The sequence below is a fragment of the Amblyomma mixtum genome, chromosome 3 (assembly GCF_055824585.1).
Source record: "Amblyomma mixtum isolate Tamu chromosome 3, ASM5582458v1, whole genome shotgun sequence".
NCBI lineage: Eukaryota > Metazoa > Arthropoda > Arachnida > Ixodida > Ixodidae > Amblyomma > Amblyomma mixtum.
In genome coordinates, this window is record NC_143014.1 from 170726253 (window position 1) to 170745091 (window position 18839).

Sequence of the window (18839 nt, forward strand, 5' to 3'; positions counted from 1 at the left end):
CAAGCACTCAGGCACGCGATTGGCGACTATATTTGGTTTTGTTTCCTTAAACGGAGTCGGTTAACACGTGGCAAAGCAGGAAGCACTGCGACCAAGCATGAAATTTAATGACCCGCATGCGTCCAGCCAGAGAAACAAATACCTCATTAAATTTGTACTCCACGTTACCGACAGATAGGGATTAAGGTGCATAGCCCCATACTGTCACGTGGTGTTGACAACGCCAGTGGACAATGGACAAGAAGAATGGTGTTCAATTCAAACATTTTATTGAGCAGACTTGCGCCCACAAAGAAATGAACAGCTCGGTGGCGGCGGTAGCAACAAGCGTGCTCGGCGGCCGTCGAACAGAATGCCTGCCGCTCTGGACCGCGCCCAATTTAAAGCTGACAAGGGACTTTGGAGATAAAGCGCCAAAAGAACCAAGAACCTACAACAATCCTGAACGATGCAGAAGCCGCCGCGCGTGGCTGCGATCATGCAAGACAAACATGGTCGCGTCTCGTTCCACAAAGTTTTAAAGCCACGTGCCGGCGTCTTTGAGCATGAACAAGCACTGTAAAGCTTCGCGGCATTACTAACATCTCAAAGATGCATCGTCCCTATGCTTGAACGAAAAAAAAAAAAGAGGCTCAAAATAAACACGGGCAATTAAAAATAAACACAGTCTGCAAAAACAGAGTCCGTCGGCAGGCATAATGCGGCTTTACATGTGTGTGCGCGGCGCCGCAGAGATTCTGTGACTCCGTCGCGAGCGACTTCGTAGTCAAGTTTCCGATTCGACGACGGATCGTGTAGAGGCCAAAGTAGCGGCGTAAAAGCTTTTCACTCAGCCCGTGGCGGCGAACGGGCATCCAAACCCACACATCATCACCCGGCTTGTATTCCGCGTGCCGGCGGCGGAGATGTAGCGGCGGCGTAATATAGCGTCGGGCGGCGGTGCGCTGTTTGTACGTAATCCTTAGGCTTGCAGGCGGTCGCGCTTCTTGTGTGCACGGAACATAGGCGGCGACGTCGAGGTTGTCTTCGTTAGTGACGTTTGGTAGCATAGCATTGGGTGTTGTGGTAGCCTCCCTCCCGTGGAATAGCCGAAAAGGCGTCATCTGGGTGGTCTCCTGAATTGCGCAGACGATGTAGAGGAGGGCGCAACGGCACGAGGCCGCAGGAAGAGAAGGGACGAGACACAGTGCTGCCGTTGCGCTGTTGCACTACAAATCATGTCTGACCAACGCGCCCATCAGTTCATGCTGTATACGGAATCCCAGGTCTCGTGTTTGACGTCAATATTCATGACAAGCATGCCTTCGATACTCTTGTCCAAGTGCTCCGTGAGGACGTTTTTCTGCGGATAGTACGCAGTTGTCCGCCGCGGTGGCTTGTCTGACTGTACCGAAGGATGGCTTGCGACAGCTCTGCCATGAATGCTGTTCCCCTGTCCGTGATGAGTACTTCGGTGTTGCCGTGTCGCAGCATGATGCATTCCACGAAAAATTTCACGACTTCTGTTGCTGTGTCATTTGGTAGCGCTTTGGCTTTGGCGTAGCGAGTCACGTAGTCAGTCACCGCAATTATCCCTTTGTTTCAGTCGTCGACGTCGGGAATGAGCCCAGGAGGTCAATGCCGATCTGCTGAGATGGCCTTGTTGTTGGTATTGAATCGAGAAGTCCTGCTGGCTTGGTCGGTGGTGTCTTTCGTCGCTGGAAATCTCGACAGGTTTTTACGTTCCGTGCGAGGTCGGCGGACAGTCGTAACCAGTATATTATTTGTCTTGAGTGCGGTGTAGGGTGCGGGTAAAACCTAAGTGACCAGCTGTTGATTCGTCGTTGACGGCAAAATTCTTCTCTACAAGAACGTCCTTATGTAAGAAGAATGGCGGCAATTGGCGCTTGAAAACTTCAGGTTGTCAGGCGGTTTTGCTCTCCACGTACTGAATAAGGTGTTGTAGCTAAGGGTCCGAAGGCGGCTGTTGTGTTAAGTTGCTGGCTCTTAGCGTTTACAAGGAGGCGTTGTCATCGTCGTTTTTTGGTGGCGCGTCATCGGGTGCTCGTGACAGGTTGTCTGCATCGGAGTACTTCAGCCCAGACTTTTAGACCACCGTGACGTTGGAATCTCTAGAAGGAGGCGACCGGAGGAGTTCTTTAATTGGCAAGCCAGCACAGGTCGTGGTGATCGCTATCTGAACTGTCGTCCATACACGTACGGGCGGTATTTATAAGTCACCCAAATGATCGCGAGGCACTCCTTCTCGGTCGTGGAATAGGTAGCATCTGCCTTTTAAAGAAAACGGTTAGCTTACGCGATTACTTTTTTCAAGCGGTCCTTTTCCTAAACGTGGACGGCGCCCAGGTCCGCGCTGCTTGAGTGGGTATGAATTTTGGTCTCGGCGTCTTCGTCAAAGCGCCCATGGACCGGTGGGCACTCTAAACGTTGCTGAAGTTCCTTGAAGTCTTCCGCTTGAGGCGATTGACTTGAATGACACGTCTGCCCTTGTAAGCTTGGTGAGAGGTTCGGCAACTGGTGCAAAATTCTTGACAAACCGTCTGTAATACGCATGCAGTCCCAGAAATATGAGGACGGCTTTCGGGCTGTCAGGCTGCGGTAACTGGTCCATAGCAACTGTCTTCTGTTGGTCGGGGCGTACGCTGATGATGTGACCGAGAAACAGCAGCTCCTGGGAGGCGGTGCGGCACTCTTCAGGCTTCAGGGTAAGTTCAGTACATTTGGCAACATCCAGTACCATCTTCAACTGCTGCAGATTTTCGCCAAAGTTTCTCGCGAATATTACAGCCTCGTCTAGATAAAGAAGGCCAATACGGAGTCCATTAGTCGTTGAAACGTGGCTGGCGTGGAACGAAGCTGAAATGGCACGACCATGAACTCGTACAGGCCTTCCGGCCTGATGAACACAGTCTTTTCTGGGTATCTTTCTTCGACTCCAATCTGCCCGTACCTGCTATTCAGATCCATCGACAAGAAGTACTTAGCGTGGCAAAATCGATCTAGCCTATCTTTAAAGGGTAGACGTTTAAAGGGTATATTTAAAGGATAGACGCCTTTCTTGTTATGTCTTTCTTTCTCACTAGAACAACCAGTGCCGCTCGGGGGCTCTTCGACGGCTGGATTACGTCATCGCAAAACATTTCTTCCACTTGGTCGCGGACGGCTTGACGCTCTCGCGGCGACACATGGTAGTGGTTTTGACGGAGAGGCCTGACGTTGTCAGTTACAATGCGATGTTTGGCAATCGGCGTTTGTCGAATTTTCGACGACACCGAGAAACATCTGCTGCAAGTTCGAAGAAGCCTGTGGATGTGTGGTCTTCCTTAGGTGGCTCTTCGGTGGATTGATCGAAGAGGGCGAAGGCGTCTGGAACGTCGGATAGGATGCCTAAGGACGTAATCTTCGTGCCTCTGTTGATGTGTCGGTATGCTTCGCTGAGCTTTTTCAGTAGCGCCTGAGCCTGTTCTTTGCGGAAACTGGAGATGCCTCTTGCGATGTCAACTCCTTGGTCTAATAGCAAAGGCGTTTTTCTTTCAATGATGCCTTCAGTGTTCTCGGTGTACACGGCACCCACGGGAAGAATGACGCTTGACCCAGGTGGGACGCTCACTTCTGCGATGATACTTAGGAAGACATAATGTTCGAGGGTTGTCTTCGGTGGTAAAGCTTCGTCCGTCGAAACCGTGATAAGCTGGGAGCGAAGCTCGATGATAGCTTGATGCTCAGTCGAGATGCCCATTCCCAACGTCGTGGGAAGACTGCTGCAGGACCACAAAGGTCGCGGGATAGGTGCGTCTGTTGACGGTCACTCATGTGATGCATCGTCCTGATGGCGTAATAAGGTGTCTTCCAGCAGTGTACTGATTTGCGGGCCGTCTCATGCCGTCGCGACTTTGGTCATGTGGGCGGCAAAGGGTCCGCTGGTGACGGAGTAGTCTGCTCTCGTGTCAAACAAGGTGGTAACCTTGCGTCCATCGAATGTCGCTTCAAGATCGGTGGTCCTTACCCTTGAATTGCACGTTGGCCTCGGAGTTCGGTGAAATATAGTGATATAGGAACCAGGGCTCGGGCGAGCCGTTGAGGCTTTTCTGGCTGGCGTCGTCGTCTGCGACTTGCGTTGCATCGCTATTGGGCTTATCTTCTTTACGATGTCGCCGTAGCTGATGCGGCGTCTTCATGCGTCGATATCAGTGGAGGATCTTCGGCGTTTTGCTACAAAGCAACCCCACCTCCAGAGGTAGCTTTCTTTAGTTTCTCCTACGCGCGCTGGATGACTTTCCTTGCACAGCGGTTGCGTGGCTGCGACGTGGCAATGCAAACTGCATACATGACGGCAACGGGAACACCTAGGGGCGTTCTTGCGTGTAGTCGGCACGACGCAAGTACGCTTCTACCACGTGTGGCCGCTGGCCTCGTCGTGGTCGTTGTGCGTCATAGGAGAAACCCCGAAGGCCCATTAATCTGTACGAGCAGGGCCGGGAGATGTGGCCGGACTCACCGCAGTGGAAGCAGAGCGAGTGGCGCTGGCCGAGTGTCCTCCAGAGGTCTGCTCTTCTTTGCTGGGATTGCAAAATAGGAGGGCAGCGGGCGGGCAAGTGGAGTCTCTGAGCCGGTGCATGCGGCCCCTGGTGCAGACTGGCAAGACGTCTTTGGCTGCGCACCGCAGCGTCATAAGTCATGACCTGGGGTTTTGTGGCTCTTGGAGTCGGAGTGCCAGGCACTTGTCGCACTTCTTCCCGTAACACATCCATGAGAGTTGTTGCTGCTTGAGGCTGCTGGGAAGACGGCAGAAGTCGTCGCAGTTCCTAGCGGACAATTTCGAGGATAACTTTCCGCGAGTTATCGCCGGCGGCGGTCGTCGCGTCCGGGTAAATTGCACTGACTTTAGCCGGGTGCTTGTACTGCCGAGTCCGGGCGTCGAGGGCTTTCTTGATCATGGAGGTTTCTTGCGTGAATTCCGCAACGGTTTTGGGCGGCTGGCGTACGAGGCCGGCGAAGAGTTGGTTCTTGACTCCGTGCATTGAAAATTTTCCTTTCTTTTCCTCAGTCATATTGGGGTCTTCGCAACAAAAGAGGCGCTTTACTTTTTTTTTCTGACACTTTCATACATATGTTACACTTAACTTGACCAAACGTGTTTGGTCCCGTAGCCTGACTGGCTGGTAACAGGACCAGTTGATCGAGGTACCGAAAATTTGGCACGCCCTAACACAGTGATAAAAAGAAAACAAAAAGTAAATGCAGAAATTAAAAAGCCATGTACTAATTCTACAGAGAGTTACAATGTCAAAGGCATCTCTCTGTTTTTATTCTCTACTGAACAAGAAGCGCTTCATGTACACAGAAAAATTGCTTGCCGCTTTCACTTCTGTTGGTATAGAATTGCATAAGAGCGCGCCCTGGAATTCCAATAGCCTTCGTAGATAACCATTCCTGGAAGCCGGTAAATTAAAGCAGTTGCTCGCTGCAGCTGTTGTCCTGCGTGCTGGTAAGGTAAATGAGCTTAATGCAAGGGGGCCATCATGTAGTGCTATTCTATTATCATGTCAGCAACACTTAATACATGAACAAAGTCCAGCGGAAGTACATGCATCGGGCGAAACAGTGGATTCCGTTGTATTTGAAAAGGTAATGATTCTTATTGCATTAATTTGGATGCCACTAATAGATTTTAATTACGTTTTATATGTACTTCCTCATGATGCTGTGCAGTACCTCAGATAACCGTTGCGCCAAAACATTCACGGACTTTTAGTAACTCGCCCATCAGCTCGTGCTTTCATGTCACAACCGTAAGCTAGCTTCGAGCATGTCTTACTTATATGCGATTGGAGTCCATGGTAGAGAGAGGGTGTGGTTGATGGTCCTTTGCGATCACAAAAATGAACAAGGGAGGGGAAAACCTCAGGTTGCTTGAGCCAACGTTTCGACAAGGGGACTTGTCTTCGTCTTTGTCTTCGTCTATGTCTATGTCTATGTCTTTGTCTTCGTCTATATGCGATTGCCAGTTCAGATCTGCATCAAGCATTACCCCTAAATATCGAAATGAGGCTGTTCGCTGTAAAAGGGCAGTCTCTAGGAATAAATTAAACCAATCAAAATTTAGCTGTTTTTTTTTCTCGATTGAAATACCATGTGTTTAGTTTTGTCAGTATTTATATTAATTGATTTCTTTTCAAACCATGAATGCACTCTGAACCTCCTCGTTAATTTCATCATCGAGCTCATTTGAACTTTCACCAACAAAGATTAGCAGTACAGAAAGGTGGGCAAGTTGGTTATTACTATCCATGGTAAAACAGCGCGGAAAAAACACGAGGACGGAACAAACACGACAACACGAGCGCTGCAACTGACGATTTATTACGCACATGTGTACATATATAGCATTCCCGCCAAGCACTAAACAGAACAAAAAAACACTGCATCATCACTGAAAATATTAAATCTACATATCTACAAATGCATGCTCCAAAAAGGTGATTTCGCGGTTAGCCAGTGATAATGAGGGCTTACTAATGCATGCTGTACCCCCTTTGTCAATGTGATATGCCTCTACTATTTCCCTTATTATCTGATCCTTATGTTTGAAGATGACGGATGTCTGATGAAGCAATGGGGCACACGTGTGTTCAGGTTGCCTGCAGCGAAGCGCCAAATTCGAACCGGCTGCCTTGTCCAAAGAATTATGGTGCTCCCTCAGGCGTTCGTTTAGACATCTCCCAGTCTGGCCAACATACCACCCACCGCAAGAAAGGGGAATCTTATAAACAACACCCTCGATGCACTCAACCCTCCTCTCTACGTCTGCTGTGGTACAACCACCACCGATCCTCCTTCCTAGTAGGGCCTCTCGCTTCCGCTGCACAGCTCGGCAAATGTCGCTTAATATTCTGCGAGACGAAAATACCACATCAATTTGAAATTAAAGATTAAAGAAATGAAATATTAGCGCCCTATCGTCTGCGTACATTAATGCTTCGGGGTAAAATAAAATGAAAGTAAAATCTTCAACAGAGAGTGAAAGAATAGGTGTAATAACTGAGCCTTGCGGTACCCCTGAGACTACAGATTGAGTTGTGGGCACGACGCCATTCTTCACTACTCGTTGCTGTCTGTCTGAACGGTAGCATTTAAGGGGCCGATGATTTTTACCTCCGAATCCATAGTCATGAAGCTTTGTTAATAATATGTTGTGGCTAACAGAATCGAATGCCTTCCTTACGTCTAGGGAAACAACGATAGCAATTTTAGTGCTGTGCAGGGCTTTGTTTATTTGTTGGGTCAGTACCAGTACTGCAGTTTATGTGGATCTGTGGAACCGGAATTTCTTCGACATAACCGAAGACCGGCTCATTCGGGAGCTGGATCTTGGACTCAAGGAGTCATTCGTCCCTTTCTTTCCTCACGATGCTAGTGAACACCTTAAATAGCTCCTTCTTGAACGGCTCTCATGTCCTTAGCAATGACTCGTAGTTTTCATATCACGTGCGTGCTGAGCCCTCCAGTGAGAAAAAGTCGCGTCTGACTTGTCTGATTCCACTTGTTAAACGATGCCACGCGCTAAAATTGGTGAAAGCATTTCTCGGGGTCCTCGCCTGGGAAGCCGTTGAAGTTGGCGACGCCCGCGGCTGCTGCAGGATGATCGCGGTCGACGTCTGTGGCTGGCTCATCGTAGACGTTGAAGCTTATTTTCGCTATCGGGTGCGCTACGGCAGGGTCTCGAGCTCGATTGACTGGTGTGGCAGGTTCTCCAGTGAGAAACGAACAGGGCCGGCGTCACGGCTAGCAGGGGTTGTCCGGTACATGGTCTGTGCGTGAAGCATGGTCCTGTACAAATTAGTCCATGTTATAATTTCTTTTCTACACCAATAATCTCATTCTGATTCTGTTCGCCAACACCTCTCCCAGATGCCACGTGGTGGTGACAGTGCCTCGCACAATAGACGAGTAGAATGTGGTATGATTGACACTCTTTATTGGGTGGATTTGCGCCCGCAAAGAACTGTCCAGCTCGGCGGCGGCGGCGGTGGTAGCGACAAACGTGTTCGGAGGTCGTCGAGCAGAATCCCTACCGCTCTGATCCGCGCTCTATTTAAAGCTGACAAGAAACATTGGCGATGAGGCTCGAAAAGAAACTACAACAATCTTGAACATTGTAGAAGCCGTCGAGCATGGCGGCGATCATTTGAGATTAACCTTGTCGCGACTCGCGCCTCTAAGTGATAAAGCGCCTGCCGGCGGCTTTCAGCATGAAAAAACAAACAGTACAAAGTTTCGCGAAAATATTATCGCGCGTATTTCAGGAGAGCACGTCACCCTCGCTGAGTACTTAAAATGACTTCACTTTGACCAGTGACGACAGCGGCAGATCCGTCTTTCCCTGCTTGCTCTTTTGCTGACTAGAGGCATCGAGTAATGATTTCTCGGAGTTTCAGAGCTCTAAGCAGGAAACATACAGGCTGATTGTGAGAAGCCGGGTGGAAAGATATTCATTTTTTTCCCTGATAGTTTGTCTCTGTCGCTCCAGAAAACTGGAGAAAACGACCAGTCTTTACAACTTCCGCTTTCGGCATGCGTTCCGCCTCGATGTGATTCATACCTTCCACATCAGTGATCTCAAGCGCAATCCATCTTCCCGTTAGCGTTGATAAATGGGCCAATTGAGCGAAGTTTGTGACGTTGTGACTATGGTAGTCGCACGTTTCGGCCTTGGGAAAAACAGCACTTGCTGTAGGATTAGGTTTTGCACTGCGCATGCTTTGATTGAAACTCCAGCAAATCACACCATTGTCCGTTTAGACTTTCGATGCATGACCAACGGTTTTAAGACACGCCAAGGGATAGAACGTGAGAATAAAAATTAAAACCAACGTCAAGGAAAAGAAACTAAGCGCAGTCGATAAGCGGCTGCAGCAGTACGCAGTGAATTCTACAGCCGCCATTGGTGCACAAATGAGAGGCAATATAAATCAAGTTCTCACGCAAGCTTCCTTTTTTCGAGGTGGCGTCCCGGGAACGTGGCGCAATAAATGACGCATGAGAATTTTTTCCCATTGCAAAATAATAATCGATAGTGCAAGGGCAATAGCCAGAGCTCTGTAAATCAGAATCACAGCCATCCTTTCGCGCCTCGTTCACCCATGTCAGTACCAGCGAAATAGAAGCAGTAAAGGCCGTGAGGGACATTTGTCTGCGAAGTTTTGGGCATTTGTCAGTCCGATGTTTGAACTGCACAGCATGAAATGAGGCTACGATTGCACAAAGAGAGGAGGATCACATTATAAATATCATACTTCGACCAGCTTCGATTACGCCTAGAACATTAATATTTTTACACAAAGAAGACACCCCGGTGCCGTCCAGATTGGAAGAGAACAGGGGGAAAAACGAGCAAAGAAAAAGGGAAAGCGGTGACAGATGCACTGTGAAGAGAGTTGAATAACTGCATTCAAACCTTTTTAGCGGGTCGGGCTAAAAAGACTTGCTTTGTTCGCTGCTACAGGTGGCCTGGGCTTTCAAACGTAGGAAGCCAATAGCAGCTGATATCTATCGAAATGGAGCGCTTTCGTTTATCCATTTGAAATTAAAAAAAAGTTCCAAGTTTCAAAGGAAAAACGAAGTTCATTTGGCTGGCTTTTTAATTTTGAATCTAAAATGCAGTTTTATTTTTTTCAGGTTGCGTATAAGGAAGCAATGCATAAAAAACGCTATCAAGGACTGGTCCTATTCAGCTAACGAAGCGCAAGATAACTGCATGTGCAAAAGAAAAATGAACTGCGAGTACAGAGAAAAAAATTATTTCGAAAGCGATGAAACGGCTTGTCAAAAGCGGCAAGTTATCACAAAAGGCTTTTCGTGGTAGGAGTGCGAGGCACAAAGACTTATGTGGCACCTACTATGTTAATTTTTCTCTTTTTTTTTTCAAACCGGCGCTGCATAGCTACACTGCGCCTTTAATTCACTGCGTCTTCGACGTATTCCCCCCCCCCCTCCCCTCCCCTCCCCTCCCACCCCTTTACTTTGCATGAAGACAATCTGCAGAGGCTTTATGCGTAGCGGGCTCGGTCTCTTGGGCTGAGCGTAGGTAGATACTTGTGAGGTTTCAAATGTATACGCCCAGGTTTCGGTGAAAGCACCTTTTAGGTGCGTGTCCGCTTCGTGATCTTGATTCCCATCGTGGCTGCGTTTGTCACGGAGAAGCTTTTCTTCGGTGGTTGAGTTTGTTTATCGCACTGCACATACACGTGGGCGGGAGGAGGGGTGTGTGGTCGCCCTCTTTTATTACGCGCTCCGAGCAGCAGACTCTGCTTTGCACTCTCAAAGTCACTGCTTGAGCTGAACTACGAGGGAGTTCCACAAGCGAGGTGTAGGTTTATCGCCATTGTGATAGCGACGCCTTTATTGCGTACATTTGCGCACAGAAAGTAGAAAGTATTGACAAGATCAGAAACGGAATTGAATGCCCGATCAAAAGCCAAAAACTGCACTGAAATTGTGCGCCACAATAAAATCAACGCCCGATGCACGCCTATTGCACGTGCCGCTGTGTCCGCTGCAAATAATGTCGACAAGAGTTTAAAAGAGGTTGCGCGAATGAAGCATATACGTGTTTTCTGTGGCCGTGTTTACAATTTCTATTTCTGCCCGCTGCTGAGCTTCCAAAACAACGCATACTTCATACGCGGCACCGGTGTGAGTATGGCAAGTAGGTCCTCTTAGATGTCTTTAGGCTAAGGCGTGTTGTGCAGATGTAATTTGTCTTCATTTTTGTTCGTTTGGAGTAAAGTGGAATCGCGACGCTAATAGTGTTGCTCTATACGGGCGGGTGTTTACTTCGATGGCTTAGGCGACGACCGCTTCGTTCGAATTTTGCTCCAGGAAAGCTGAAATCATAAAAAGAGCACTGGTGAGTCGCATTGTTAATGATAGCACAGATTAATTCAGCTGCCGTTGTTCGAACGGCAAGATAATGGAAATCTGTAGCGAGACAGATAGAAAAGTCTTGAATATTCGTCCGAGGCCCGGGTTGCGGGTTAATGGTCAAGGGGCTGAGAAATCAGTCGCGGAGATCGAGCATTTACGGGTGTAGAGGCACTGAACGAGGTGAAATTTTTGTTGTGAGACCGAACAATGCATTTCAGTGATAGCAGTTGCCCTGCCTGTCGCCCTGTTTTTGCTACGCTGCGCCGAGTGCGGTCGTCAGTGCACACCCAGCTCTTCATTCGTGGTTGAGGCAAAGGCTTTTAGGCACGCGCTCAGCAATTGGCGCACTAGAGGGCGCTCAGGAGCAGTCGGGCGCGGTTCGCTGCTGTGTTAGTTGCTTGCACTTTACACAAAAGACATTTGCGTGGCTGGACAGAAATTGCAGGCGCGGGAGTGAAGGCGATGATGGCTACGGGCCGTCATGCTGAGCTGTGAGTAGTGGATAGCGTGATCCTGCAGGAGAGACTCATTTTCAGTTTCGTACAGCATCGCTGTGCAAGTTGGTATCGGAATCTGTGCCGACCACCAGCTAGGACTGTGTACTCTAAGCCCGCAATGCAGAAGTAAACTGCGATGTACTTGGAGAACAATTGATTCGTGGCGTGAAACGGCGTGCCTTTCAGTGGAATCTGGCGGCAATGTGGGCTGAGTCCCAGCTGCTCAAATATTTCATCTTGCAAGAGAAACCAGCGGGGTGCATCTGGCATTTCGGTGTCACAAAACTAAGGCCACTGATGCATAGCTTTGTCGTCGTGAAATGACTTTATAAAGCTGTTCGTGCAGCCAGTTCTTTTAAAGGCATGCCACAATAAACGAGTCACCATAAGCGAGTTACTAAAGTATCATTTTTCTTTTTCAGTTGTGGTCGTTATGTCTTTCCCAAAACGGCCGCGACGGAGATGCCCCTTATATCTTCATTACATCACACAAAGAATTTCGTCTCACAGAATATACGGCCAGCGCAGTGCAGTGCACAGCGGCGGCTCTACTGAAATGTGGTATACACGGTTACGTTTCTGGGCGCTTCGACGAACGACGAGCAAGCAGCGACACCGAAGGTTGTCAGGAATGCCTTTATTCCATCTCGGCAGCCATCTCGTGGCGCTTATATAGCCCGCGATATCAGCGTTTTTCATAAGCGTCACGATGAACATGCAATGAACAGTACGTTCCGCGCGACAGAGGGTGTTATACGTTTATTTCCGGAAATACAAACAACACATACATGGTAAAAAAAGGCAAGTATAATGTTATTAAAAAACCCGGTTAAGAAGCCGCCGCCGGCCAGGTTTTACACAAGTGCACATGTTTTTCGTACTTTTTATGTACGATAATCAATTCTCAGAAAAAGCAAAGAACAAAGGAATATATGACCTTGGCGGCGGCAAGGTGAGTGGCTGAGGGGAAGGAACAGACGCAAAAAAATTCAGGGGGCATTTTGACTGTCTAAAGTGCGTAGAGGCGAAAGCGTTTTCCGCACCACTTTCGCTGCTTCTGTGGCACTGGTGGCGTCCCATATAATTGAGCACTAATTACAAGTGATGGCAAATCACTAATTAATTTATTTGGTTTGGTTTGTGGGGTTTAACGTCCCAAAGCGACTAAGGCTATGAGAGACGCCGTAGTGGAAGGCTCGGGAAATTTCGACCACCTGGGGTTCTTTAACGTGCACTGACATCGCACAGTACACGGGCCTCTAGAATTTCTCCTCCAAAGAAATTCTAGCCGCCGCGGCCGGGATCGAACCCGCGTCTTTCGGGTCAGCAGCCGAGCACCATAACCGCTGAGCCACCGCGGCGGCACTAATTAATGATTGATTACTGATTAATGTCTGAATACTAATTAACTACTAATTAATGACGCTTAAGCTTCGCCTTTAGGAGTGGAACGCGACAGCGTGTTGTAGCGCTGCCAGGGAGTCCACGGAACGCCACCCGTTCGGCGCGATGCCTTGCCCTTTGAACGCAACGCTTTTTAAGGAAAGGAAATGGCGCAGTAATTCTCTGTCATCTCGGTGGACACCTAAACCGCACCGTAGAGGAAGGGAGGAAATGGGTGTGAAAGAAGACAAAGAGAGCCCGTAATGAAGGAAATGAAAATTGTATTTGAGGAAAGGAAATTACGCAGTAACTGTCTCACATATCTCGGTGAACACCCGTCAAAATTCAGGGGGCACTTTTTTTACCTAAAGTGTGGTCACTGATGTGTGGTTAAGATGTTCAGCTTCGCCTCTAAGAGTGGAACGCGACAGCATCTTGCAACGCTGCCAGGGAGTCCATAGAATGCCATTGCCCATTCGGTTCTACGCCTCGCTCGTCGGTAAATTGGTTTTTGAGGAAAAGAAATGTATCTGTCTCTCATATCTCGGTGGACACCTAAACCTCACCGGAAGGGAAGGGAGGAGGATGGGAGTGAGCGAAGACACCGTATTCACTAGACGCGCCTTTGTTCATTCCAAACCATCGAGCTGGCATGGCGGAGTGGATAGCATGCTCGTCTCACACGCCGAAGACCGGGGTTCGATTCCCGAGCTTGACCAATTTCCTACTCCGTTTTATTTATTTATATGGCCTGACTAGAAAAGCTAATTAGGCTAATTGGGTAATTACGCAATGAACTAAGCTCAGTCCCACTGACTTGGAGCATCACTATACGATCCCTTCAATTGGTTGAATGGTTACTAGGCAAAGTATAATTGGCCCCGCTTGAAATTCGCGCACTGTGACGTCACGGCCGTTTCGACCAATTGAAAAGCGTGACACTTTCTGTCGACAACTGCTGCTTACAACGATGAGGCATTAAAGGCTTTCGCCTTAAAAGAAAGGTTAAGAAAATGGTAGAAAAAACTGCAAAGACTCAAAGCCACCTGGAGTGCAGGCGACACCGAACTCAAATCAGAAAAGGCACCTGTAATGCCTTGAAAGAGATAAGGCCTGAAAATAAGGCAAATTTGCTGCACTAAAAAGCATTGCTCGTAGAAAAAACCTACAAATGGCAATGCCATTTAGAAAGGAATCGAAGAAGATGCATATGACAATGAGTGAATAAGAAAAAATTTAATAAGAAAATAAAGTGTTTAAGTCATACAAAAAATGTTATGCTCCAGTCATGCAAACACAAACATAGAAAAAAAAGACGTATGTGTGCAGGTCTATTTATGCACCCACACATATTTGCATATGTATGCCCGCATACACGTGCAACAAAAAAGGTGATTATGAAAGAAAAAAATGAGCTGGTCAGAAGGGCAGCAAAGTTATACCAATTGCGCAAAACGGCTTAAGACAAAGTGCCAATGAGGGCGCGGGTGCTTAACCAAATGAGATCCCTTATAGAAAGCCCAATTTCTTTTGCTGCCTTCCTGGTGCCAGCACAAAGGAGCCCACGTGATCCAAACGAGAGACCCAGAACCTTGCAAGGTTTCTCTGGAAAACATCTCCAGCAAGGGGGTGTACTTCTCTCGCTTGATCTGACACATGTGCTCCAATGTCTGTGCTGTAATCCCAGGTGACTGCCACATCTAAAATGTACGTACAGTGGGGCAGGTACAGAATGATATCTGGTCTCTGCATGGTCCCATCACGACCGGTGAAGAGTTACTCTTGCGTCATCTAGGCACCGGGATGAATTTCCAGTAATTTGGCGGCAATTGCGTCCGCGATGAAGTTATGGCGTTTAATGCGTAGGAGGCTGACAGAGTCTCACTTACCAGTGATATGCGGGATTGTTTCAGGCTTTCGTTTACATCGATGGCACAGGCGGGACTTTGGATCACTAGATTGTTTGTTAGAAAATGATCGACATGGGTAAAGCCCCGCCCGCAGCCGTGAAGCCGTGATCTTATCCCTTTCCCTCAGATAGCTGGCCTCTGGCTTCAACCATTTGTTGCCTAGAGGTTCCTTGCGAAAGGCGGATATGTCCTTAGAAATGGACTGGTCTTGCCATGCTGCTAGAGACCTGCGCATAGACTCTTTGAGGGCTTTAGCGACGTCCCCGGCGTCAGACACGCCTTGAGGCACCGTCCAAGAGGTCATAGAGAGCTTTGATATTGGGGAGACACTCTTCGACGACCACATCCACCCTCTCAGAGCCTAGACGCTGCAGCCTCGCAAACGCCTTAAGTTGTACCTCAGGGGCCAGCCGGGCTAGATTCAACAAACCGAGCCCCCCCCCCCCCCCCCCCCCTTGTTATATGAAAGATGAGTTAGTAAATGAAGAAATGGCATGGGGAGATGCACTAGCCTCTTGGCCTATTTGCGGGTGTGGCGATCCAAGTATGTACCGCAGGCCTTGGTTGAAAGAATGCTGGAGGTTGCATACAGCAATTTTGGAACCAGAACACTGGTAAGGCAATACATTTTCTGTGTGGGTTTCAATCGAGCCAATTTAAGAGCATCAAGCCGTTTCTGAATCGCATTAATTGAAACCCAGGGTGGCCTGCTGACCAACAATTCTACACCCAAGTACTTAATAGGCTCGTTTGGAGCCTTTGGTTTGACCACCGCATCTCGGACCCGAAAGTCGGGGATGCGGTAATCAAACCACTTAAGGTCATGGGCCTCATAGCGCCACCTGGCTCTTCGCTGGATTCAGCGAAAAGCCCAGTTTCGAGAAAAACTGATTGGCAACCTCCAGATTTCTTTCCAGCTCGGTGAGGCTGCTGGCGACAAGAACAATGTCGTCAGCAAAGGCTGAAGCTGCGATGTTAGTGTGATGTGGAACCCCCGACCAGATTCGTTCAGCTCATACATTAAAGGGAGACCGAAGCACTTTTTTTGAAAATCGGGCTGGCAGCGGCATCCTATAGTTTTTCATGCTGTATACTGGAATATCGCATCCAAATAAGGCAAAAACAAGCGCGAATTGCCTTTTTTAGCCGAAATATGCGGCGTGTGCCGCGGGGCACGCCGCGCGGCGCGCCGCCGCCCGTGATTGGTCAAGAGAGGTCGTGACGTCACTTTGAGGACTGGAGAAGCTGCCGATGCGAATCCGGCGCTGCGTTGAGTGCAGATCGCAGCTTTCCGTGTCGTTGTAAAAGCGAATACGGCGACTATTTTTTTTTACTGACCTCCGAAGAAAAGGAGACTACAGTTTGCTCATTCCACGTATCGCCTGAAACCAAAAAAAGACACAAGCAAAAAAATTCTACGCCTAGCACAAGCATACGCCAGCGTCAAAGACGCGATGCAGACCATGTGTAAAAGGTACCAGCACAACCTCGGCTCGTATTCTCGGAAAGGAAGGGTTGCGAACAATACTCAAATCAATTACCACCACCGGACGCCTCCTGGCTCGCCCGGAAGAGCGTCATCCTAAAGAAAAGGCCCAAAGCACTGTGCACAAAAAATCCTGTTCTCAGTACCCGGCGTTGCAGGTTGGGGCAAGAAAGTATACCAAGGAAACGATGAAGGAGCACAAAGTTGGTGTCAAAATTAGCGAAGCGCAGTGGCCAAGCACTGCGAGGCATGTGACCACAAGATAGTGACGCAATCATTGTGCGCTGGAAACCAAGCCAAATACGCGCACAAGGCTGCTGCTTCACTCGTGGCGCGTTCAGCAGATGCCAGAAAATATTAATCGCTGCCTCGGAAACGCTCGCCCTTCCTAGATTTGCAGTTTAGGTTCAGTGAAGTAGTTGCCAACTATATGTGTGTTTGAAAGCCAAGCTAGCTGCAACTCGCCCGCTGCCACAACTTGATGAAGAAACCGAGTAAGGTTGCGGTGTTTTTTTTTTGCAAAAACTCGGTTGGCATTCATTTCTCTCATAACTTTGCATCCGAAATCAACGTCGAACGCTTTCATTTTAATTGCCTAGCTACGATTAAACGAGATGCCGAATATGAAGAGCTTCGATGCTTGTTTGCTTTGCTTTATTGTGCTTTGCTCTGCTTGCTTGCTTGCTTGAACATGACCACCTAAGCTGAGGAGAGCGACACATGCTTAAGCCTCTATAAGGTTTCCTCAAGGGCTAAGTGAGCATGTTTCTACTTTTAAAAGAGGCGCTTCTTCGGAATGGTGACACGCCTCTCATGCGCGAGAAAATCGAAGGAACTGTGTCATGGTTCAGCCGCGCCTTTTCGAGAGAAATCTCCAGGGGTCACATTAGGGACAAGCTCTGCATGTATTAAGGATAGTTGCCGGGCCAGTTGGTACATGATCACACCGTAAAACAGCATGGTTTATTGCGAGCAATGAAATAAACCATGCAGTTGTAAGTTCAGCGCTGTGTGTGTGCGTGTCTTCTTTCTTCGTCCCGTGTAAGCGCGCTGTTTTACGGTGTGCTCTGCATGTAGCCGCTCTTACGAAAGTGCTTCGAGCAGAGTAGGCTTGCTTTGGTCAGCTTAAATTCTTCGTAATAGCAGCGAGCGCTTGCGCTGCGAGCTTTTGATCTTGCTAAAAACAGTGGAAGACGACACAGTCTCGGCCGTATTTGTTCATGGACATGAACGCAGAGTAGTACCTCGTGTTGAATCTGATTCTCAAGGTCGGCTGACACGCTTTGTACGTCACAACGCACGCAGCACGAGAAACAACGCGCGCTGAAAGCTCGCTCGGGTGCGCCGAAGCATCCCCGGCTCCTCAACATGACGTCACGCTGGCCGACATGGACGAGGTTTCCCTCTCCGCTGTTCCCCTCTCCGGCGCTCGCGCGGGGCGCGGGAAATTTAAACATCGCATTTTTAATTGGTGATTGCGCCACTGTTTTAGCCAAAATCGAAAAATAATTTCACAGACGTGATCAGCAATGACGCTACTTCAAAACCCTAAAAAATTAGCTGATTCGAAAACCGCCTCAGTATCCCTTTAAGGGATCAAGCACCAGATTGAATAGAAACGGGGACAAAGGGTCACCCTGTTTGATCCCCCGCTGCATGACCACCCGAATCCAGTCTGAGGCTCCCGCGTACGAGAATGTGGTGTGCTGCAGGAAGTAGAGGTCGCGGATTACGTCCACGTAAACGGGACTCGCTCCTCCCTCCTCTAGGGCCTGAAAAAGTGCACTATGGCTTACGCTATCAAAGGCCTTCCGCAGGTCCAGTGAAGCTGCATAGAAGTGTTTTTGTTTACTTTGCTTCATTTCACGAGTCCCTGAAGTAAGAGGAGATTGGACTGGGCGGACCGGTCGTCCGAGAATCCGCTCTGCAGTGGATGTAATGAATGATGGGATGAAAAGCGACCCAATATTAGTCTGGAAAATAACCTTACCCAGACAGAACTAATAGTAATGGGCCGCAGGTCCCCTGCCGCTAAAGGAATGTCAATTTTGGGAATGAAAACAGTCCTGGAAAAGGCGGAGCTCCTCAGGTAGACTGATTAAGAAGTTGTTTAGCGCCATCGTTATCATCTCCATGGATATTTTCCATAACTCGGAAACGGTAAGACCGTCAGGGCCAGGGGCAGACCCCTCCCTCATGACCTGGTAACAGGTCAACACCTCAAGAGTGGCGAAGCAAGGAGCATCCCTCAGAAGAATATCCGGAGGGACACCTACCCATTCGACCTGTGGAGAGGTTGAGTTGAGTTTAGTTTAATGGCGCATAAGCAACTAAGGCTATCATGTGCCAAGCTCAGGGTATAAAAATTGGTTTATAAAGATGTTATACAAAAGTCAAAATGAACGGCGGTGTAAAGGGCCTAAAAAGTTAATGCATGCAACCTAGTAAAAACGTAAGACAACATTTTAGAAGTGAATTATGGTAAAAGCTTTAAAGAGAGTCGGCAACCTCAGCAGCCATCCTTGGCTGGGCAAGGATCTCGAGGTACCCACCCGATAGAATAGGGACCTCAGCCGTCTTCTCACGACGGAGGAGGTGGATGAGGTATGTCAATAAATTGTAAAGCACGGGGTAGGA

At 48.6% G+C, this 18839-nt stretch overlaps 1 protein-coding gene across 2 annotated transcripts in view; it reads left to right on the forward strand.

Moving 5' to 3' along the window:
- Window positions 1-18839, forward strand: part of Ac76E (adenylate cyclase type 2 Ac76E) — a 508349-nt gene that overhangs the window by 224963 nt on the left and 264547 nt on the right. The gene's annotated exons all lie outside the window — the stretch shown is intronic.